The following is a 21815-nucleotide window of genomic DNA, read 5'->3' as shown; positions in this document are numbered from 1 at the left end:
GTGATAATAATCTAAAGTATAATTGAATTCATTGAATCTTTGTTGTTCCATTATGTTGCTTCATATGTGTATTTTTTTTATCTTGCAAATAATTATTGTTGTATCTATATTTATTTGTGTGTGTGTGCACCCCTCACTAAGCTTCGTGAAAGCTCACTTCCGTTATTGCCCCTTTTTAGATGTTGATTCAGGTAATCATCCGGAGTCTGTGATTGAGGAGTCGGCCCTCTATGGAGGTGACCTCTGGGATGAGAAGTTAGCTATGCATGAGGACGGATGTGTTTGTGATGATTGTGCATTAGAAGCATACTAAGGATGAGAGTATCATCTTCCCTTTTGATTCTGTTATTTTACATATTAGACGTAGCCCTAGTGGCATAACTGTAATTATGACTTCCGTTGTGAAAACTCTTTTGGTAAATATGATAAATATCATTAGACATCACCAGTTGTGTATATTTGATTTTTATCATATATGTGATTTGTAGATACATTTCATAACTTTATGAGCTTAAAGTACTGCATCGTGGATCCTGGATGCATTGTGGATACGTTTGTGTGTCCATGTCACCCAGCCTTCAAGAGAGTGGAGGTGGGGTGTGACACTGAATGCTTGAAGATGCAAGTAAAGACATTACTATTTAATAAGTGGATTAAGAAACCTGAACACAAATGATGAAATAACCGACTCAATAAATAGTTAATGGAAAAACTACCTAAACCAAATCACGATTCTTTAGATAGAGATGAAGCTTATACATGAGCACATGCCTTTTTTTTTCTCTCTAAAGGATCAGATTGTATTAATGATTATAGAAAAGAGAAAAATATATTACAAGAGCAAGGGTCTCGCCCCCCACCTTCGGCAATGCCATCAGCAGGGGCTCACCACTGCTAACAATAGAATCTATATCGGGGACGACCCATTTCGTCCGCAACAAGCTCATTAAGCATCATAGGGGAGGGGACAGCCTCATCACTAGATACTCCAGACAAAGCTGCAGCCTTTGCTAAGAAATCAGCCATAGGATTCGCTTCCCTAAAGCAGTGGGAGATCATCCACTCAATTGAGTTCAAGTAAGCAAGAAGATGGGACCATTCTTGATACACAAACCAAGGGATGAGTCTACATTGAAAGAGGGAAACCGCTGCAACGGAGTCAAACTCAATCCGAAGAAGGGGAATCTTCAAATCACGAGTGAGAGTGATGCCTTTGATGATGCTCCAAATTTCAGCAGAGAAACTGGAGTCAACGCCCAAATAGAAATTGAAATAGCACAACATTCTACCAATATGGTGGTGAAAGATACCTCCAGCATCTGCTCAGCCAGGATTGCCCAGAGAAGACCCATCAACATTAAGCTTTACCCAAGAATGATTAGGCTTGCACCAATGAACTTCCAATATAGATGTCCACTGCTGGAAGCAGTTTCTAGATTTAGTCCTCTACAGAGCATAAGGTCCTCTACAAATTTGGGAAAGAATTTATGGTTGTTGCAGATGAAGCTGAAATCACCTTTGATGGCATGAAAAACAATTGCAGCACTTCTTATTTTTCCCTCCAAGCGCCTAGAGTTTCTTTCATTCTAGTTAGCAACCATCATGGAAATCATGCTAGTCATCCAAACCATCTTCAAAGACCACCCTTTACCCTTGTTGCACCACCAAACAGCCATATCCAACACTAATGCTTTTTTGGACCCGTCTACATTAAACAAGGTAGTAACTTTTCTCCATGGCTCAGATGAGAAGCTATAATCAAGGAATAAGTGAGGGGAAGACTCTGAGCTGCTGCCACAAAGGTTGCATCTAGAAGGGAGATGGATGCCTTTGGCTTGAGTCCGCTCATCAGTAGGTAGCTTGTCATGTAGCCAGCGCCAGCCCAAGGTTGATAGCCTTGGCGGAAGAAATTTATTCCGAATAATGGTGGCCCAAGAAACTGAAGGGGAGGGTGACCTGATCGCATTCCATACAAACTTGATAGTGTAAGAACCCATCAGTTCTAAGATCCAAATGCAACGGTCCTCCATAGGCAGCGATTGGAGTTTTATGTCCTTGACTCTTTGGAAGGTCTCATTTAAGAAATTAGATTCCACCTGAGGCAGTGTCCAGAGACCATCCTAAATGAAATCAGACACAGGGAGGGAGGAATTTGTAAGAATGTCCTCCCCCAAGTCCGCCTAGTCCCAAATAGATTAGCGCCCAACCAGTTGTCTCTCCAGAAGTCTATATTACTTCCATTGCCAATGATCCATCGTTCGTTCTCAGAAACGAACTTCCACATTCTCTTCAACCCAGGCCAAATGGAAGAGCATTTGTGAACCCTCTTGGGTCTCCCTGAGCTAGTAGAAATCTAGATCTAATAATACTGCTTAGATGAGAGTCTTCATGCTTGATCCTCCAGACCAGTTTAGCAATAAGAGCCCTGTTAACATCCCTGAGCCTTCTAATCCCGAGGCCACCCTCCTTTGGCTTACAAACCTGGTCCCATTTAATAGTGATGGCTTTGGAAGAATCTGTCTCACCAGTCCAGATGAAATTCCGCATCCATTTTTCAAGGCATTTATTCCAAGTGGTAGGCCACCAATATATAGAAAATCTGTGTAAAGGCATTCCTGATATGACAGATTTTACTAGCTCTACTCTGCCAGCTATGGAAAGAAGCTTCCCCTTCCAACCAGCTAATTTTGCTTTAATTTTATCCATCATAGGGAGGAGGGGTCCCTATTGACTCAGCCTTGAAAAATTTCAACTCCCAAATATCTGGTGGGGAAGTTGTATGTTGGAATATTCATCTCTTCCGAAATCCACTGTTTCCTTGCCGAAGGAATCTTACCCAAAAACAATTTACATTTGTCCAGATTAAAAAACTGGCCTAAGCAGCTTTGATAGATGTTAAGGAAAGCTCAAAGGTTTTTGATATACCTTCTAGAGGCATTTATGAATATAAAAACATACTCTGCAAATAAGAGGTGAGTAGGGAAGAAAGCTCCACGAGGGCCAGCAATAGGCTTGATGAGACCCTTAGCAGCCATATCCTTCAAACCACGATAGAGAACTTCCTCAGCAATGATGAAAAGGATGGGGGAGATGGGGTCGCCTTGCCGGAGGCCTATACTAACGTCAAAGTAACCCACTAGACCACCATTGAGCAGAGTAGAAATTCTGGCAGACCTAAGGATCGTGTGAATCCATCCAATCATCATGTTTGCCAAATCTACTAAAGACATAGAATAGAAGATCCCATGAAATAGTGTTGAAAGCTTTCCTTATATCCACCTTCAAACCAAGCCAGCCTCCCCTGGATGAGTTTCCCATCAGGTTTTCCAGCTTAGAAGCCAGACCAATATTAGTTTGAATGACTTTGCCTTTCTGGAACGCACCTTGCTTCTGAGAAATAATTCTAGGAAGAATAGCAGAGATATGGGAAGCCATAATTTTTGAAAGAATTTTACAGAAAAAATTCCCCATGCATAATGGACGGAACTTATCTAGGGATCTGGCTCCATCCACCTTAGGAATTAATAGCAGGAAATTATTATTGATACCGTGGGGGAGAATACTTGAAGAGAAGAATCCCTTCACAGATCTGTAGACGTCTATGTGCAACACCTCCCAGCAAGTTCTGAAGAAAGCTCCTGAATACCCATCTGGTCCTGGCGATTTATCTGGATCCACGTCCCACACTGCTCTTTTGATCTCATCTTCAGAGGGAATAGAATCCAACATAAGTCTATCCGAGTGATGAAGAACATTAGGAATGCAATTGAAAATATGAGGGTGATTATCAAGCTCAATTTTCTTATGGAAAGCACTATAGAAATCTGCCAAATAATTCCCCAACTAGTCTTGATCACATATCTCATCCCCTTTCTCTATAACAATGCTCCTTATAGTGTTTCTCGATCTCTTGATGCGAGCCATGAAATGAAAGAATCTAGAGCACCTGTCCCCTTCCTTCAGCCATCTACTCCTAGACTTTTGAGCCCATAGTTTTTCTTGATTATCAATCTCTTTCTAGTACCTAGTCTTAGCATCAGATTCCAGGTCAAAAATTTGCTCAGAGATGCCCTCTTCCTTAATGCGAGATTGCACTGCATCCAGATCAACTTTCGCACTAGCAACCTCATGACTCAAGTTTGGAAAGGCTCCTCTCGACCATGATTTAATGATCAGCTTTAATATTTTCAATTTTTGAGCTAAGATAAAGGTATAGGAACCCACTAGGTCTATGCTCCAAGCTTCCTGAATCATATCAACAAACTCAGGATGGTCCAGCCAGATTTTGTTAATTCTAAAAGGACAATTCTTGGGTTTGGAAGAAGAGCTAGAGCTAGAGCTAGAGCTAGAGCTGAGCAATAAGGGAGTATGATTCGATGCAATAGGAGGGAGAATCTTCTGAGAGCAGTCATCAAAAGATTTGAACCAGTCTTTGTTCACAAAGGTTCTATCCAGGATAACTGCCACATTAACTGTCCTTCTATTATTGCTCCAAGTGTACTTCCTTCTAGAGGATGGAATTTGAATCATAGAGGTGGCGTCAACCATGGCTCCATATTCAAAGGCAGCTCCTAAGCAAAATCGACCAGGCCCTCTTCTTTCATGATCAGGTAAGGTCGCATTAAAATCCCCAATAATCATTCTAGGATTACTTGTAGGGGCAGTGACCAGCTCTAGCCAAAGATCCCTTCTTTCAGCTCTTAAGCACTTGGCATGCACCACTGTAATATCGAACACCCTTTCCTTCCACACAATATGAAAGGAAATTTGCTGATCGAACATGAGGTGAACAATTGGCTTGCTTAAGTTTTGCTTCCACATAATCCAGAGATTGGAGTGCGATTCAATTCTTTCATTGGAAATTAGCTCAGCCTCGTAGCCTAGCTTATTAAAAAATATCTCAGAAACTTAGCCATTGAAATCATTGGCTCAGTAATGTAAATTAGATCAGGGGAATTTTCATGAATAATTTTTGATAAGGTTACCTTGGCAGCAACCTTCTTTAGACCACGAATGTTCTAGAAAAGAACCTCCATGATCACATGTGGGAAGTGGTTCCATCAGTCCCAATAAGAGACCGATCAGCTGCAGAAACCTGCTTACCCTTTTTCTTCTATTTTTTAACCCAACCAGCCTGCTCGGCTTCCCTTGTAAGGTGGCTAAGTCGACCTCCCTAACGCTGCTCATTCTCCCTACCTCAAGGGTGTTTTGTCTGCCAGCACCGCCACCTCCAAAGGAATGGCCCCCTCGGCTTGCATATCTTAGGTTGCATCACACACCATCTTAGTTTAGCGCAGCAAGGCGAGCATTCCCAGTATTGTGCAACGAAGGTGGGTTAGGAGGACCTTGTGGGTCATGGGTGTTGTGCTCCATGTCCAGATCTGAGTCGTCCAACTCATTGTCTGAGCCAAGCACGATCTCTAGGCCAGCGTTAGCTTCCTTATGTGATTCTAATTCAAAATTTGAATTAGTTTCCTTATTGGTAGAGAGAAGATTCATCTCAACACCTGAAGGGTGCCTTGATTGGGGAGTAATGGATTCCAAGGAATTTGTTTCCTTATCAGACTCATCTTCCATATCGGGAATATTCCCCATCCGATTCTCCTCTTCTCCATGGGTGGTAGCTCCACCACAGTGCTAGATCGAGTCTTCTCCATGAGCAGCAACAATGCCACCAGGTTGCTGCATTTTTCGCGATGAAGAGATAGCCTCAGAAGCCGTCGGTCTTGTTGGCTGGTCATCAACAAAAATTTCCCTTGGAATACCGCCATCATCCACATGCCGAGCAGCCTTAGAGTCTACAATTTTTCCCTTGCAGTCTCCAATGGTGTGTCCTATCTTCTTACAAAAACTGCACTTCCCCATAGCATCCTCATAAAAAACTTTTTACTTGAACCAGAAAAGATTATCATTCCTGGGCTACTTATGTTCGACCTGAATCTCATTTGGCCACAGACCACCGATCTCCATCTTGACTAAAACACGAGTATAAATTCCAAAAATGACATTTTTTATGCATTGGTCAAGAGCAAGAGGACGACCAGTGGCTTTTTCTATAGTTAACAGTACTTTTTCATGCTAGTACTCCAGCGGTAATTCTGGAAATCACACACAAATGAGAGCCTTGTTAATAGTTTTTTCATGAATATTGAAATCGGGATGCCACCTCTGGAAGCACACCAACTGACCTCTAACCTTCATAGGGCTCCTCCTCCAGATTGAAATCATATCGCTCTCAGATTGAAACTGGAAGATGGTGTAACCCTTGCATATGGACACCATCTTCATAGTTCCCTTCATGTTCCAAGACTCGCGGGCCTCCCTTTGAATGTCATCCAGCGAGATATTTTAGAAATTGATTCTACCAATTAAGGCAAATCGGTATCTTTCTAGCCGATCTTCGTATGCATCCTATGGGATCATTACTTTTGTGGAATTTCCAGCGTGAACTGGATCAGGGAGTTCACTTACCTCCAGAAAGGGGGTGCCAACATCCTTGGCATAGGATTTCCTTGGGGCTGTGTCCGCTGACGGGCGTCCTTCTACTGGTAGTGGTATGATGTCAGAAGCCACATAATTAACTTCCTGACCCAGTGGAGTGATATCAGCCTCACTCACACCTTCTTCCCTAGTGTCTATCCGCCAAAAATTAGTGATCAGTTTCTACTTTCCTCTATCCGGTGGCTGACCTTCAAAAGTTTCAGAGTAGTTCGCAATCCCTCCTCCGCTCTCCGTCAAAGGCTTCCAATATCCCGTTGTAGTGTCCTCGGGCGAACATGACCACAGGCCTATTGATCCATGGATAAATGAATTGTATATCGGGTTGATGGTTTACAACATTTTGGATATCACAATATTATTAAATGTTCCACAAGGATTCAGAAAGACCCTAACAATTGCCAACTGCCAACCACCACAAATTGTCATCATTCTATGATATAAATAAAACAAAGGAAATCTATGTACAATTCATTTATCATAGATGCATAGCTTGGTTTTTTTTTTAAGGTCATTTGTAGTAAGAAGAGAAAAAGAATACAAGAAGTAGGACTATGCCATAAAACAAATACATAAAAAATCAACTAGCTCCCACCCCCACCTTTGGCATTGCCATCAAATTCAACATAGCCCTATCAAAATCACCCTGCACTTTACAAAAAATCGATCTCCTAGTGAATCAGTCATGACCTGGCATCCATGGCGGTGCCATGGCGATCGCCATTTGTGAGTCACGTAAATCATAGCACTGCCATGAACTTCTTTTTCCTCCAGGATGCCAAATCGCCACCTTGGCGACACCATGACAATTATGATCTAGGACGCTATCTCATTTGATGTCTGGGGTAAGCTTGATCATCACGTTGAATCTTGCTTGGACACCCACAGGAATAGGCATGTTGCTCTCTCTTAGGATCTTCTTACCTAATTGTACTCTGACTGATAGAAATACTCCTTGAGGGTGGTTTCTGTTCTCTTGTTCTTTTCATTTTTCTGTTCCTTCTTCCCTCCCCTTTGGGAAGCTTATATGTATTCATTTATGCTCATTGAATCAAATTATTGTCCATAAGAAAAAAAAAAGATGTCTACATTTAAGTGCTTTTGGAAAAAGATGCAATATAAGTAGGAGCAGGAGTAGGGCTAGAGAACTGAGGACCAAAACACTTCTAGACGGATAAGGCAACATACATCACCCTAAACCGAGGCCTACCTTGATTATCAACACACAGTTCATGTAACACTGACAAGGGCTACAGATGCATAGCTTATAGTAAGTATCAGAGAGAAATCATGACATGAGTATATGCATACTTCGATGAAATTAAACCATATTCTTCGCTAGTATATGTTGATGTAGAGAATAGTGGCAAGTCCCAACAAGCACACGACATATGAAGCAGCAAAACTAGTAGTGAAAGCAGTAATGTCAATTCCATGCTCATACTCCATATCCTTTGAAGATATTGCAAATGTGTTGGTTGATTCTCCATTGGAAGAGCAGGAAGAAGCTTTTGGCAAAGGTAAACCACAAAGGTAGGGATTTCCCTCATAACTAGTGTTGTCAAACATTGAGAATTGTCCCTTCATCTCTACTGTCTTACCAAATAAATTGTTATGTGCCACGGTGAAGATTGCTAAAAAGTGTAGTGTGGTCAATTCTGAAGGGATTCCCCTAGTCAATCTGTTGTAGGATAGATCAAGGCTTTCTATCTACTTTAGATTGGAGTAGGTTTTGGGGATGGATCCAATCAGGTGATTGTGTGAAAAATTTAATGCATAAAATACATTTAAATTTCCTATTTCATGTGGAATATCACCAAATGAGATTGTTGAATGATAAATCTATCCTAGATATATAATCAAGGATGTCTCCTTTGTATGCCCTAGACCGACTTTTTGTCATGAATTCTATTTCTTCGGCTGCATTAAATAAAGAATACCCATATCTGAAGTGTTAAAAGGATCAGCCCAATTGTAAGCATCAATTTTAGATATAGATTCCATATCCTTCATCCTCCCAAATGTAATGTTACTAATACATCGAGGTATTGATCCAGACAAGCTATTATGGGAATGATCCATTAACCGCATCTGTTCCAATTAGCAAAAATGATTTGAAATTGTACCATTTAAATGATTTCTTTGCAACAAAAGAACCCTCAAACTAGAAAGGGCACCCATCCAATGAAAAATACCACCATATAAATCGTTATATCTTATGTCCAATGTCATTAGAATTGTGTTGTAGATAATTGCAGCTGATGGTGATCCTATGAATTCATTTCCTTGCAAGTGTAGATGCTTTAAACCTGTTGAATTCAATAAGGATGCAATGGGTCCTGAAAGATGGTTTTGAGAAAGGTCTAGAGATTCAAATCGCTTAAGTAATTGAAATTCATCTGGAACATTTCCTTCTAAAAGATTACCCCCCCAATGTTAAGCATAGTCAAAGATGTAAGGTTACCTATCCAACTAGGAATTCTACCTGTTAGCTGGTTGTTATTGATATCTAATATTTCTAGATTTTGGCACTTGTTTAATCCACTCATGAATTGTCCAAAAGTAAAAAAATAAGTTAATAAAATTGAAATGTGGAGGAAAAACTTTGCCATGCAATCTATTATTCGAAATTGCTAACAAGATTAATTGGTGGGAACCTATGGCTATGTTTATTGGAAATTCACCTATAAAATTATTATTAGACAAATCTAAGTAATACAAATAGCTCATGTTCCCAATTGATGGAGGAACCCCACCCTCAAAATTATTCATTGATAATTTCAAATACTCTAAGTTAGGAAAAATGTTACCAATGTTCTCTTGAAGTAATCCATCCATGCAATTATTTGAAAAGTCTAAACCAATCATAGCATTGTGGACAAAGGATGGTAAGAGAAAATGACCCCTCAATGAATTATCCTTCAGGTTTAGAAATTCCAACAATTTATTGAGAGGGAACTCTTCAAGAGGATCATGCGAATTTGTCCATGGAAAGAGATGACCTAGGTGATGCAGTGCACGCAGCCTCCAAAGATATAGCAGCGAGCCTAAAACATCTTTAGGAGGAGGGGAATTTGGTGAGCCGCCGCTTTGACTACTACGATCGACACCTACATGTCAACTCCAGGTCTCAGGAAGGAGAGGTTATTAATCTAGATGATGATTGAGTAAGGCACAGCCTGTTTGGGATGACTTTCTTATGTGATTGTTTGTCTGGAAACTATCTTCTTTTCTTTTGCTCTAATTCTTCTTTTCTCTCTCTTATTATATAATATATCTTTTGTTATGTAACTCTCTTTTGTATGGAACCTTTTGGTACTCTTATTTTATGAATGCATTATGGCAAAAATTTCAAGTTCTAAATAAATTCAACTTTTATGTGATGTCCTTTATGTTTTCCCCAACCCCAATCCTATTATAAGTTCCATAGGGTTTAATCTTGTAAGCTTTGTGTGATTAGAGCATTGTGCTCTAATACCATTGTTGTCACGCTCCGTTCACATAAAATTGAACTGGTGATTGGGTTCCCTCCGAATAACCCAAAACCACTAGGATCATCTGATATAGTAACCACAGCACAGTAAGCCACACGTATATGGGATATAATAATGTAATTTCACCGAAAGTCTTGTCATATATAAATACCTATAGATCCCCATATACTCTTGATACCCAAACTATTATACATAGTATATTTACATGTGGGCCCGTAGGCATGATAATTACATAAGAAATAACAATTTAACTATCGAGAGCACAAAAAATGGAATATACCCAAAAGAATAAAAAAGAAGAACTGTGAATGGTGATATTTACTGTTGCCGCGTAACACAATTCTCACACGAGCATCCCTCTCCGTGATTAAAATCTTCAGGGGCCCACCAATCGCCCACTAGAGGTTCGACGGTGGACCCTGGCACGTGTCCTTCTATTAGGAAACCTACAAAATCATCTAACAAGGTGTGTACATGAGGGGTGAACTCACTAGCTTAATAAATGAAAAGAAAGACTCACACAAGTAATTACAATTCAAATGATACTATATGCATGCGATTCATTTTAATCCTAGTCACCTAAGCAACATTACTAAGTCATAGGTTACGTGCTACTCACAACCACAGTGCGCATATGCCCTGGGAAGGAGACACGTTCCCCATCCCGCGATATGCCATAGGGTTGTCGGAGAAGGCCAAGCATGAGCACTTAGAAAATTAAATCGTGGTTGAACCACAGTAGAAATGTAAATTGTGACCAAATCACAGCAGAAAATAAAAGAAGTATGATTGGCCCTCTGAATATCACCAAAGTTACTGACTATCCTACTGATCAATTCGGGAGTACTTCGAACCACCACAGAAGTCCACGACTGGTGCTTCCCCCACGGTTATAACCCAACACCTAAACCCTTGTTGGGAAGGGTTATAACATGAGGGAATGTTAAATCCTAACCACATGCTCCTATATGAGGTAGTACAACTGCATAGTACTATCGTGTCCCATTCCATGGTGTACCAATACATTCGTTTCCATACCAACTACATCATCTATTCTAGAAATCCCATACATGTTTGGAAAATCCTCATCATAATCCACCAATCAATAAATCCATGCTCAAAATTCACAGTAAGTAACAAATAATTGGAAATTTATAGATACAACATGCCCATTTCTAAATGCATCCAATAACAATCAAGCATATGCATGAGAATGGCATTTGAAATGTCAAAATAATATATGAATGAATAAGATGCCATAAACACTCCCAAAATAAAATCAATGTCCTCTCCCCACTTACCTATTCTTGTAGGAGAATATGCACTCGTGATATGGGTAAGATCCAGAGTAAAGACGAATGTCTCAAAACCTAACACAGATAGGGATTTAGAATATGTCCATTAGGAATTATAAAAAGGTGTAAGATAGGTCACGACAGGTTTAATAATGTGAAGAAAGTTTTCGGTGGGTTTGAGTTCCAACGGAGCTCAATTATACTATAGGTGGGTTATATAAGTCGGTAAGAGAACCCACCTGTGTAGATTGCCTAGGCAAACAGCATCCAGACAAACATCGGCGGGTGCCATCGGTGGGTCTGGTACTCGCAGATCCTACCTACCAGTAGGACCTAGGGCTAACCCAGAACCAATGGGTGCTACCGACAGGTATTGGGTTATACCAACGGGTCCAGAAGAGACCTATGGGTTATACCGACGGGTCAGGGTACCTACTGGTCTTACCCGCCTATTGGCCTAGAAGTCCAGGTAAGACTGGGGGGTCACATAGGTGGCTCTGACTACCCACCGGTGCTAGCCACCAGTGTTCTGCGGGTTTTGCTGCACTTCTTTCCTTCTTTATTTCTCCTCTTGGGCACCCAAGGGGATTGTTCCAACTTCATTTCCCACACATTTTAGGCTTCATCTACTTGATTATTCTATGGATCTAAGTTAAATCAAAGTTTTTGGAAATAAAATCAAACCTTGGTTCGAGAAACCCCAAAACTTAGAATCCTCTCTCCAAACTTAAAATGTCACCAAATACTTTCAATTCTTGGTTTTCCTTCCCCAAACCTTTAAAGAAATCACACAAGGTTTCTATTATCTCTTTGTTTTGACCACACACAAGAGGGTTTCATCACATTCCAATGGTTTATGGCGTTACTTACCTCAAAACATAGATTTTAAGGCACCAAACATTATTTCGATGACAAAAAGGTAAGTTACAACTTCGGAAATCAAGGGAGAGACCTTCTTCCCTCTTCCTTCTCTTATCCTTCCTCTTTTCTCCCTCTTCTTTACTCCTCTCACCAAACCTTTGTTGAAATCATAAATGGGAGAGAGAGAGATATAAATGCTATTTATACTTGGGTTAAAAATATCTACTAAGGCTTGTTTGGTTTTGTACTTTTATGGATCAAAATACATCAAATCGCGATACCGTACGAGATATTTGGCAATATCGGGCATACATGACTTCATCACAACGAGGAATCCAAAATGTACGTGTTCACCCAAGTTGGGCCACTGGGCCCACATTTTCCCTCATAGGTGGGTCACACTAGTGGTCTTGCACCTACCAACAACCACCCACCAATTGGTTGAAACAAGGCCAACCTTACTGTAGTTTGGTGGGGAATGGAATATTAACACGTATCTCATTCTCTTCATGTGTTGTGGACTAAGTTTTCATCATCCAATAAGATATCATACCTTTCCTATTCGTATATGGAGTTTTCATCATCCAATAAGATATCATACCTTTCCTATTCGTATATGGCCTTGTGATATGTGCAAGGGAATGGCTTAGGCATCTGAATCACATCAGATACCGACTCAATCTTGGCTGACCACCTAGCATTCGACATCACCCTTGTTGTCAAGCACCATAGGGCACCCACGTCAACCCTCTCTTGTTCGGAACTTGCAAGATCAAGCCGAACCAATTGGTTAATAAATTGGGTTTAGGGAGCAAGGCTCTACACTTCAGGATATCCTATGAACTTGCATTTGATCGTTCTAGAATCCAGCTTGTTCCTATATGGTTCAGGTATTAGTACATGGGCTACTGATCCCCACTTCCTTAGAATTTCTAAGTTTGGTTTCCTACCTGTCCACATTTTATAGGGAGTCGTCTCTATAGATTTAGTGAGAATTCTGTTCAAGATATAATTTGCTGAAGAATGGCCTCTCCCCAGAACTCTTTGGAGAGAGTGGAATGAGATAACATCCAACGGACTACATTAAGTAGTGTTCTATTCTGTCTTTCAGCCATATCATTCTGTTGTGGTGTGAAAGACATTGTCTTTTGTTTAATGATTCCATGTTCCTCACAAAATATTTCTAACTCTTTGGAGTTATACTTTCCACCATGATCAGTTCTTAGAACCTTAATATTCCGTCCCAACTGATTTTATACTTTAGTTCTATAGCGTCTGAAGCATTCAAATGCTTCATATTTTCTAATAAGTAAATAAATATATCCATACTTGGATAAATCATCTATAAATGTGATAAAATAAGTTTTACCACTATGAGTACACACATTTAATGGCCCACAGATGTCAGAGTGTACCACTCTGAGAAGTTCTTTTGCTCTCACTCCCACTGAAAAGGGTTTTTTGGTTATTTTACCAGAGAGACAATGTTCGCATCTATCATATTTTACTGTAGAAAACTTAGGAACTGTCCCCAATTTAATTATTCGTTGCCTTTTCTTAATTCCAGGGTGTCCTAATCTCATATGCCACATGTATAAATCAACAAGGTTTGCACAATCAATATAAACTAAAGAGCCAGATGCATTTTCATTAATAATGCCAGTGGTAACATTGAGAATATTTTCAACAATGGAAAGTAAAAACAAGTTTTGCTTAGGGATAAATCATCCTAAAGTAAAAGAACGACCATGTTTTTGAATGGTGACCTCAATGCCTATGAAACGCACATCAAGGCCCTTCTTAACAAGGGCTGGTAGATAAATTAAACTCTGAAGCATGTCGGTGGCATAAATTACATCCTTCAAACGAAAATTAGCTTTTTAAGGGCAAGCACATAGTCTGTAACACTTTGAACTTCGCTGTACGAGTTGCTCACCAGGTGCAAGAGGCTTCATCTCTTATTGTCCTCTTGTGGTCCTTGCAATGTAACGTGTCATACCCAAATCGATCCACCACCCCTCATACTGTTCTTCAAATAAATTGCACTCAATTGTGCCAATAAAATCTTTTTATTAAGTGTTTGGTGGTGGTGCATGTGCAGTATTTCCTTTATTCTTTTTTTAAGGGTAGGAAGCCCTAAAATGGTCAAATTTTTCACATTCATAACATGCTCCAAGTGGCACCTTTTAAAAATTCCTGGACTTCATTTTTCCTTTCCCTTGAATTTATTCTGATTATTGTTAGAGCAAAGCTGGTTGGCATTGGGATGGAATCGATGCTGATGTGCCAATAATTCCACTTAGTCAATCTCTGGCTGAGTTAGGTTGGATTGGGTTATATGTAATTCACCTATGGATCTTGTCATCATACACTGTTGATAGTATTACAATTATTGGGGAAGTTTATCAATACTGAGATTGTCCCCTAGGAATCTCAATGCAGTTTATGCCATTGCCCAAGAAAGAGGTAAACTGTTAATGATTGAGGATACTTGGTAGTTATTTGACACTTTTGATCCTGCATCAGCCAAGTCTTGAGCCAAAACAAGCATTTTGTTGACAAGATCCACAACATCCTCACCCTCATTCATTCTACAACTATTATATCTGTGAGTCAGAAGCTGAGTGTGGGTTTCAATTTCACATCATACTTGGCCTTCACAGCTTTCATTACTGATTTGGTTGTTCTGTATTTGTTAAACACTTTCTTCAGATGGTCTTCCATTTTCAATAGGATCATGCTATGGGCTCTCTTGTCATATTCAACCCATTTTTTCGTAGCTTTAACCTCTGCAATGGTAGCATTATCCCCAACCATCGGTTTTGGTTTTAGAACATGGTCCATCTTTTCATATATTAGTATATGGATGATCTTCATATTTCAAGTTTTTTAGTTCAACCCATTGAGTCTCTCAAGGTTGTTGATTTCATGAGACAAAGGTTTTTCAGCCATGATGATGTTCTAAAAGAATGAAGAAATAAATAAGTTTAATTTTATATTCTAATTATATGTTTTCACATACAGGTTTAGTGACTTTAAAATAGGGGAGGTCTAGAGTTCAATACTCTCAATATTTTATTATTATTTTTATTTTTATTTTTATTTTTATTTTTTTTAATTGGATCCAAATGCTTCTATTCACGTGAAAAACTGATTCTATATGGCTTCAAACGAATCAAAGTGATGAATATAAATATTGATATTCAATATGTAATGAAGTATTAACTTAGTTCTAATTCCAATATTCTATAAAGGTTTCAATTGGTTCGATTCAATATAAATGGCAAAGAATACAAAAAAAAAAAAATTAACTAACAAGAAGACAATATTTTCGTATTCCATAGTTATTTGAGACAGAAAAACAACTTGGACAAAAGTACACTTACCTAATAAATTACATCACATAAAGCAATAAAAAAATATAAGAGTTATTTATGAATAAAAGAAACTGTATACCACTAATCAAATGGGTAATAAAAAATCTGTGCTCTAATGTAACAAGAAGACAATATATATATTATTTATAGAAAAACAACAGCTAATATGCGATCAAACTTTACATAAGGGCTGATATTAAATAAATCATAAATGACATGTGAGATGTATGGCATACTTTAACCATTTGACATTCTTGGTAGGCTAAATCCTGACATGTGCTTTAAATATAATAAATATAATATATATATATATATATATAAAAATTAATTTTTATCACAACAGTATGCCACAAGAAAACTATCCAAGATGAAACTGTTGTGGTCTACCAAAGTAATGTGTCATACATTGCTAAAAGAGTACTTTTCAAATATCTCAATCAACAAGTTATGTCAAATGGGTTGTAGCATAACAAGTTGGATTAAAAATATATAAACAATTATTTGAAGATGTTGACAAGATTATATATATATATATATATATACACACACACACAAAGAGAACTTACCTCAGCTTGAACTTTGCAAAGTAATTATGTGGTTCAAAGAAAAGCACGCTACCTTGGTCTTAACTCATAGCACTGAAATATCTTTAAGAAGGATCTTTTCAAAAAACATCGGTGGTTTGTTCTAAAGAAGATGTGGAAGTAGCAAAGTGCTTCTCGCTCTCCCAACTCAAGTGATCCAGAGTTGAATAGCCGCAGGTCGTGAGAGTGAAGGGAGTTCCCTAGTCGTCACCAACAATGAAAGAAGCGCTGCAGATTCTTCATGGGAGGGAGGTAAGGAGGTAATGAAGATCTCACACTCGGATACCAGTGTTGAAATGATGCATACATGACGAGCTACTGCCGAAGTGAAGATCTGATTACCTGTTACAAGTGTACATATGACGAGTCTTCCGCTGAATTTATTTAATTATATTTTTAAATTGTCGTTGTGATACCCTACTTTTAAAACCTTGTTTAATTACACAGTTGACCCGGTTTAACCATGCAGGACCCGAACCAGAGAGGGTTAAGGCGGGTTCCCTATGGACCATGATGGCAAGGGTGACTTTGAACACAGGTTGGCCAGACAAGTCCAAGTCAGTGCCAAAGGAGACGGGGGTGCCCAAGCCGTGTACATACACGTATCATAAGGCCATATACGGGTGATGGTATGCGAACTCACCCACCTGTGTGACCCACCCATGTGGTTACTAGATATTTTTTAGTATAAATAGTACTAATTGTGTTTTTCCTTTTTCTCATTTTATGCATTAAAGAGTTGGTGAGAAGAGTAAAGAGGAGAGAGAAAAGAAAGGAAGAAAAGAGAACGAAGAAGAAGAAAGGAAAAGAAAAAGAGGAAGAAATGATAATAAGCAACGCCGAGGTTTGATCTTCTTATTCCGGCACCGAAAAACTGATCCCTAACACGAGACCTATGATTTGAGGTGAGCGAAAGTTATACTTCTTAAACTTTCACCAAACCCCATGTGAAACCCTTGATTTGGGTAGAGTTCCTTGAGATCTTGTAAATCCCACTTGAGATGATGAATCTAAGGTTTAATAGATGCTCTATGTGTTGATTCTGAAGGTTTAAAGAAGTGTTTACAAGATTTGAGAAGCAATGGTGATTTCTTGAGCTAAGAGGTGATTTTGGGGTTTTAGAAGAGTTCTTGAGCAAAGAAGGTAAGATTGCTTTTCAATCCTTAAATCTAACTTAGATTTAGGTTAGAATCATCTTATAAGACCTTAGATGTGTGGACAATGTGATTGGAAAGCCCCATTTAGTTTTTCCAAGGTTGAGGAATGTTTCAAAGAAGAAAGCAAATTTTCGCCCCCACAGGTGGCGGGGTCGAAGCCGCCCACCAAGCGCGCTCGCCTATTAGGCAGAACCTCAATTGCCACAAGTAGGCGAGGACCAGTGGGCAAACCCACCCACCTGAGGGGCCCACCGGTTGAACCGACGGACTATCCAGCCTGCCTGTGACGACCGGTGGGAGAAGACAAGTGGGTTATCTGGCCCACCTGTTGGATTTTTGAGCTCGAATGGGCCCAAAATGGATGGGCAACCTTCTTTTATGATTTTAAACATGATTTAAATATCAAATATCATTAGTTTTGACCCTAAAGTGGTGAAATGCTAACCTCATTCGCTTATGATAGGTTCCACTAGAATTTACATTTCTCACACCGGATCTCACCCGTATCGAACGTGAGCTTTTGTACCCAACAAGTAAGTGGGGAGAGGACATTTGAATTTATTTTAAGGCTTGTTTTGCATCATTAAATTGTATCTAGACTAGCCATGTCATCATGCAAGTTATGTGTAGATTAGTCATCCTCATATGCCATTCGCACGCATTGCTTGTGCATTCTAAACAAATGATTTATGATATGTGTGTTGTGCTTTATATTCTCAATACTAAATGATTGATGTGCTTATGTGATGAATGGTTAGATTACCGTGCATGATGCATTATTAGACTAGACGTCGTAGTCAGTTTGAAAACGAGTGCATTGGTGGCCCGTGGTATGGGACGCAGTGGAGCTATGCAATCGTACTTTGTTATATAGAAGCATGCGATTTAGGATTATCATTCCCCGTGCTACGACCCTTCCTAATAGGGGTTGAGGTGTTGGGTTATTACTTAGGGGGAAGCAGTGGTCGCAATTTTCGGGTCACTGTGGCAGTTAGACATACGCCCGACTGGTCATTAGGACAGTCGGTAACTTCAATGATATATTCAAGAGGGCCAATCGTACTGCTTTTAAATTACTGGGGTCAGCACCTTTACTTTTTTGTCATTTACTTTTATATTGAGAGTCGATAGTCGGCATGCTTTACTTTTCTAAGTACTCACGGTGGGCCTTCTTCGACAACCCTATGGGCGTATCGGGGGATGGAGTTCGCGGCTCGTACCCAGGGCATATGCGCACTGTGGTTATAAGTAGCACATAGCCTAAGACTTAGTAATGTTGTTTAGGTGGATAAGATTTAAAAATGAATTACATATATATAGTGCATATGGAAGTGATTGTTTGTGTGGTCTCTCTTTTCACTTACTGAACTAGTGAGCTCATCCCACGTGCACACCTCTTTTAGATGATTTTACAGGTCACCCACCTGAAGATCAGGAGTCAGGCCCCACTATCGAGTTTCTCGTTGAGGATTGGTGGGTCCCCGAGGAGTATGAGCATGGTGCTGATTGCATGTGCGAAGGCTGTGCTACGGGACCTTAGTAATGACACCGTACAGGATTTTGCTTTTTGATTCTTTTAATGACCTCCCCTTTTGTGTACTTGATACGTAAATTGTTATTCTTTTTGTGCAAATATCATGCCTGTAGGCCCACATGTACTTAGCTATATACTACAATTTGGGTATCAAGTATATTAGGGATAATTACAGGTAATTTAAGTCTCCCGCTGAACTTTTGAACACTTATCTTAGATTGGGGTATGCTGTGGTGGGGTACTGTATCAGATGATCCTAGCAGGTTAGGGTTAACTAGAGTTAACTCGGTCACCGGTCCGGTTCTATGTGAACGGGGTGTGATAACAGTGGTATCAGAGCATGATGCTCTATCTACTCACAACATACCATATAGACCCCATAGAATCTATAATAGGAAATAGGGTTGGGTAAATGTAAAAAAACTTTAAAGAATTAAAGCTAAGAAAAAAAATGGTTGCATTTAATTATTACATTTGATGGCATGCATTAGAGAAAACTTGCTTGGAATAAATAAAAGACTAGTTATTTGATTTCATAACCCATCGAGTATGGATTTGACAAAATTTTGGCAGCATAACAACACTAAAACAAGATTTTCCAAAATTTTCAAATAGAAGCACCTGATAGACAGCATACATATATATGAATAAGCATAATCAACAAAGGCTAACTAACGTTGTTACAACCGAATTACAATAAGTTTTTCAAGCATACAAAACTAACTAAAAATCACCAACAACATCAAAACACCATACTAGCAAGTCCAAATTACAGAGAAAAGTATAAATATATATAGTCCACCATAAACACATAAACAATAGAGACAAGTAAAAGCTGATTAGGATAGGTAGGCTAAGTCCTCAGAGACTCTCATCATCATCTAGTTCTACTACTCCATCCCTCCTAGGCCTCGATCTAACTTAAAGCCAGCGATCATAGTGATTAAACCTCACATTCATTAGTTGCACATCCCTTCAGAGTCGAGTAAAGTCAGCTGAAATGGCATTGGCCATTGTGTCTAAGTCCTCGTTCAATCTTAGGAAGAAATTCTCTAATGTAGCCTGCCTTTCTAAGATATTTTCCTCTCTAAAAGCACTCTCATCTAGTCTTCTTAGAAGCTGATCTTGCCCATCTTTCAAGGCCCTCATACTGGTCATCATGCTCTCAAAGTCAAATGCACCACTCTCAGGTGGTGGGGCTCTATGTTGTGGGTCTATAGCCCTAGCAAAGTCAGGATCAGCATCTCTCGAATCAAGAGGCTCCTCCTCGAGGACATCCTCGTCCAGAAAGTCCTCCTCCTCGAATTGAGGAACATAATCCTCATTTTCCTCACTATTTTCCTCCTCCTCCATGTGGACATCCTCCCTGTGGACATTCCCCCTGTTCCTGCCTCTTTGAGCTCCTGCCCTCTGAGGTACATCCATAAGAGCTTGAAGACCCATCCTGCGTAGGTTTTCCCTATTAAATTTATCCGCTGGAGTCTTTCCCTCCTCACCACTCAAATCCACCCCAAAGAACTCGAAAACCCTGGTGAGGGTCCCACCATATGGAAAACTTCCATCCTCAGGATGTGTGGCATGATGCTCCATAGTCTTAAGTATAATGTAGGGCAATCATAAATGCTCGGCACCTTCCTCCAAGGCCTTGTAGATGCAGAAGGCTATGTAGGCTGCCATGAAGCCTACTTGGTTCCTATGACCTCCTCTAGGAAGCAAATTAAACTGAACCAAGTGAGAAAATACATGAGCCTCCGGGTTGAATGTCATCTCAGAATCCAGACGCACCTTGGTGCCACTAATGGTCTCATAAATATGGTCTTGCATCTCTGAACTTAAGGATGGGCCCACGGGCTTACTCCGTGGGGGGCTATAGAATTGATGCCCAACTGATGACATATCTAAAATACTGGCAAGAGTGTCCACAGTCAAACGAATGTTCACTCCCTTCACCATGCTCGTGATTGAGTACTCCCCATACTGGTAAGAGACCTCCAAATTATAATAAAATCTTCGAACCAAATGTTCATAGCATAGGCGGTCAATGTTAAGGATGGACTGCCAACCCAATGCCGTAAACCTCTCTTGCACTTGAATCTTGTTGAAATCACAAGTTACCATGGTTTTCTCCATCATCACAAACTTCTTTAGAAAGGTCTGCCGATTCGTTTCTGCCCTCAAACTCTGAAAGAGTCCCTCATCATAGTCTAGAGAATCTATAGGGGTAGGTCCTTGTTGCCTTGTACGAAGGGCTGGGGAACTAGTCCCTACACCCTTCCATTTTGAAGTTGTGGCCCCACATCTATTGGAAGAGGATGTGGGTTCCTTGCCCTTGTGAGAAGACATCCTAGTAAGAAAAGAGAAGAAATAATGATAAGTAAGAATCTTGCATGACAAAGGAAGTAAATAGGTGGGTGAGCAAGCACATGTAAATGCACCTAAATACATAATGTGGATCATTATAAAAAGAGGGGTGGTTAAGCCATGGAGAAATGAATAGGAGGAAATCCCCAAACATGGCATCCACTAGCATGTTGTAAAATAGAAAAGTAACAAAGGAGTATAAAGCATGGCAAGTGAGAAGTGATGGAAAGCCTCATAAGAATTTCCTCAAATGGGGTAATTGGTGTCAAATGATGGAAAGCCCCAATTTCAATGTGCAAGTTCAATCCAAGAGAATGAAAATCCCATAAAAGTGTTGAACTTGAAGCTTACATGTCAATGATAGTAATACCTATCATTATACAATAAAAAATATGCAAAGAAATTTTCTATTGTGACATTGAGGTGCAAGGAATGAGAGATATTCAAAGTTGTTCACAAGTATAGATTCAAAGTGTAAGACAAACATCATTGCACCAACAATTAATGGTAACAAGTATGGAATGAAGTGAAGAGAATCATAGAAACCCCAGAAATTTTTTTTTTCAAGAAATCTAACACAAAAGAGATGGATTTTCATGAAAAGGAGAGGGAATTGCAAGCATATACAAGTTTCCATGATCTTTCCAACAATAT

General features: G+C 39.6%; 1 pseudogene; it reads right to left on the bottom strand.

Moving 5' to 3' along the window:
- Window positions 1-7836: 7836 nt before the first annotated feature.
- Window positions 7837-9845, bottom strand: LOC122093919 (annotated as a pseudogene).
- Window positions 9846-21815: the final 11970 nt, after the last annotated feature.

Source organism: Macadamia integrifolia, chromosome 11 (assembly GCF_013358625.1).
Source record: "Macadamia integrifolia cultivar HAES 741 chromosome 11, SCU_Mint_v3, whole genome shotgun sequence".
Lineage (NCBI taxonomy): Eukaryota > Viridiplantae > Streptophyta > Magnoliopsida > Proteales > Proteaceae > Macadamia > Macadamia integrifolia.
Note: the sequence above shows the minus strand (reverse complement) of the source record. Positions and strands in the feature narration are given on the sequence as shown.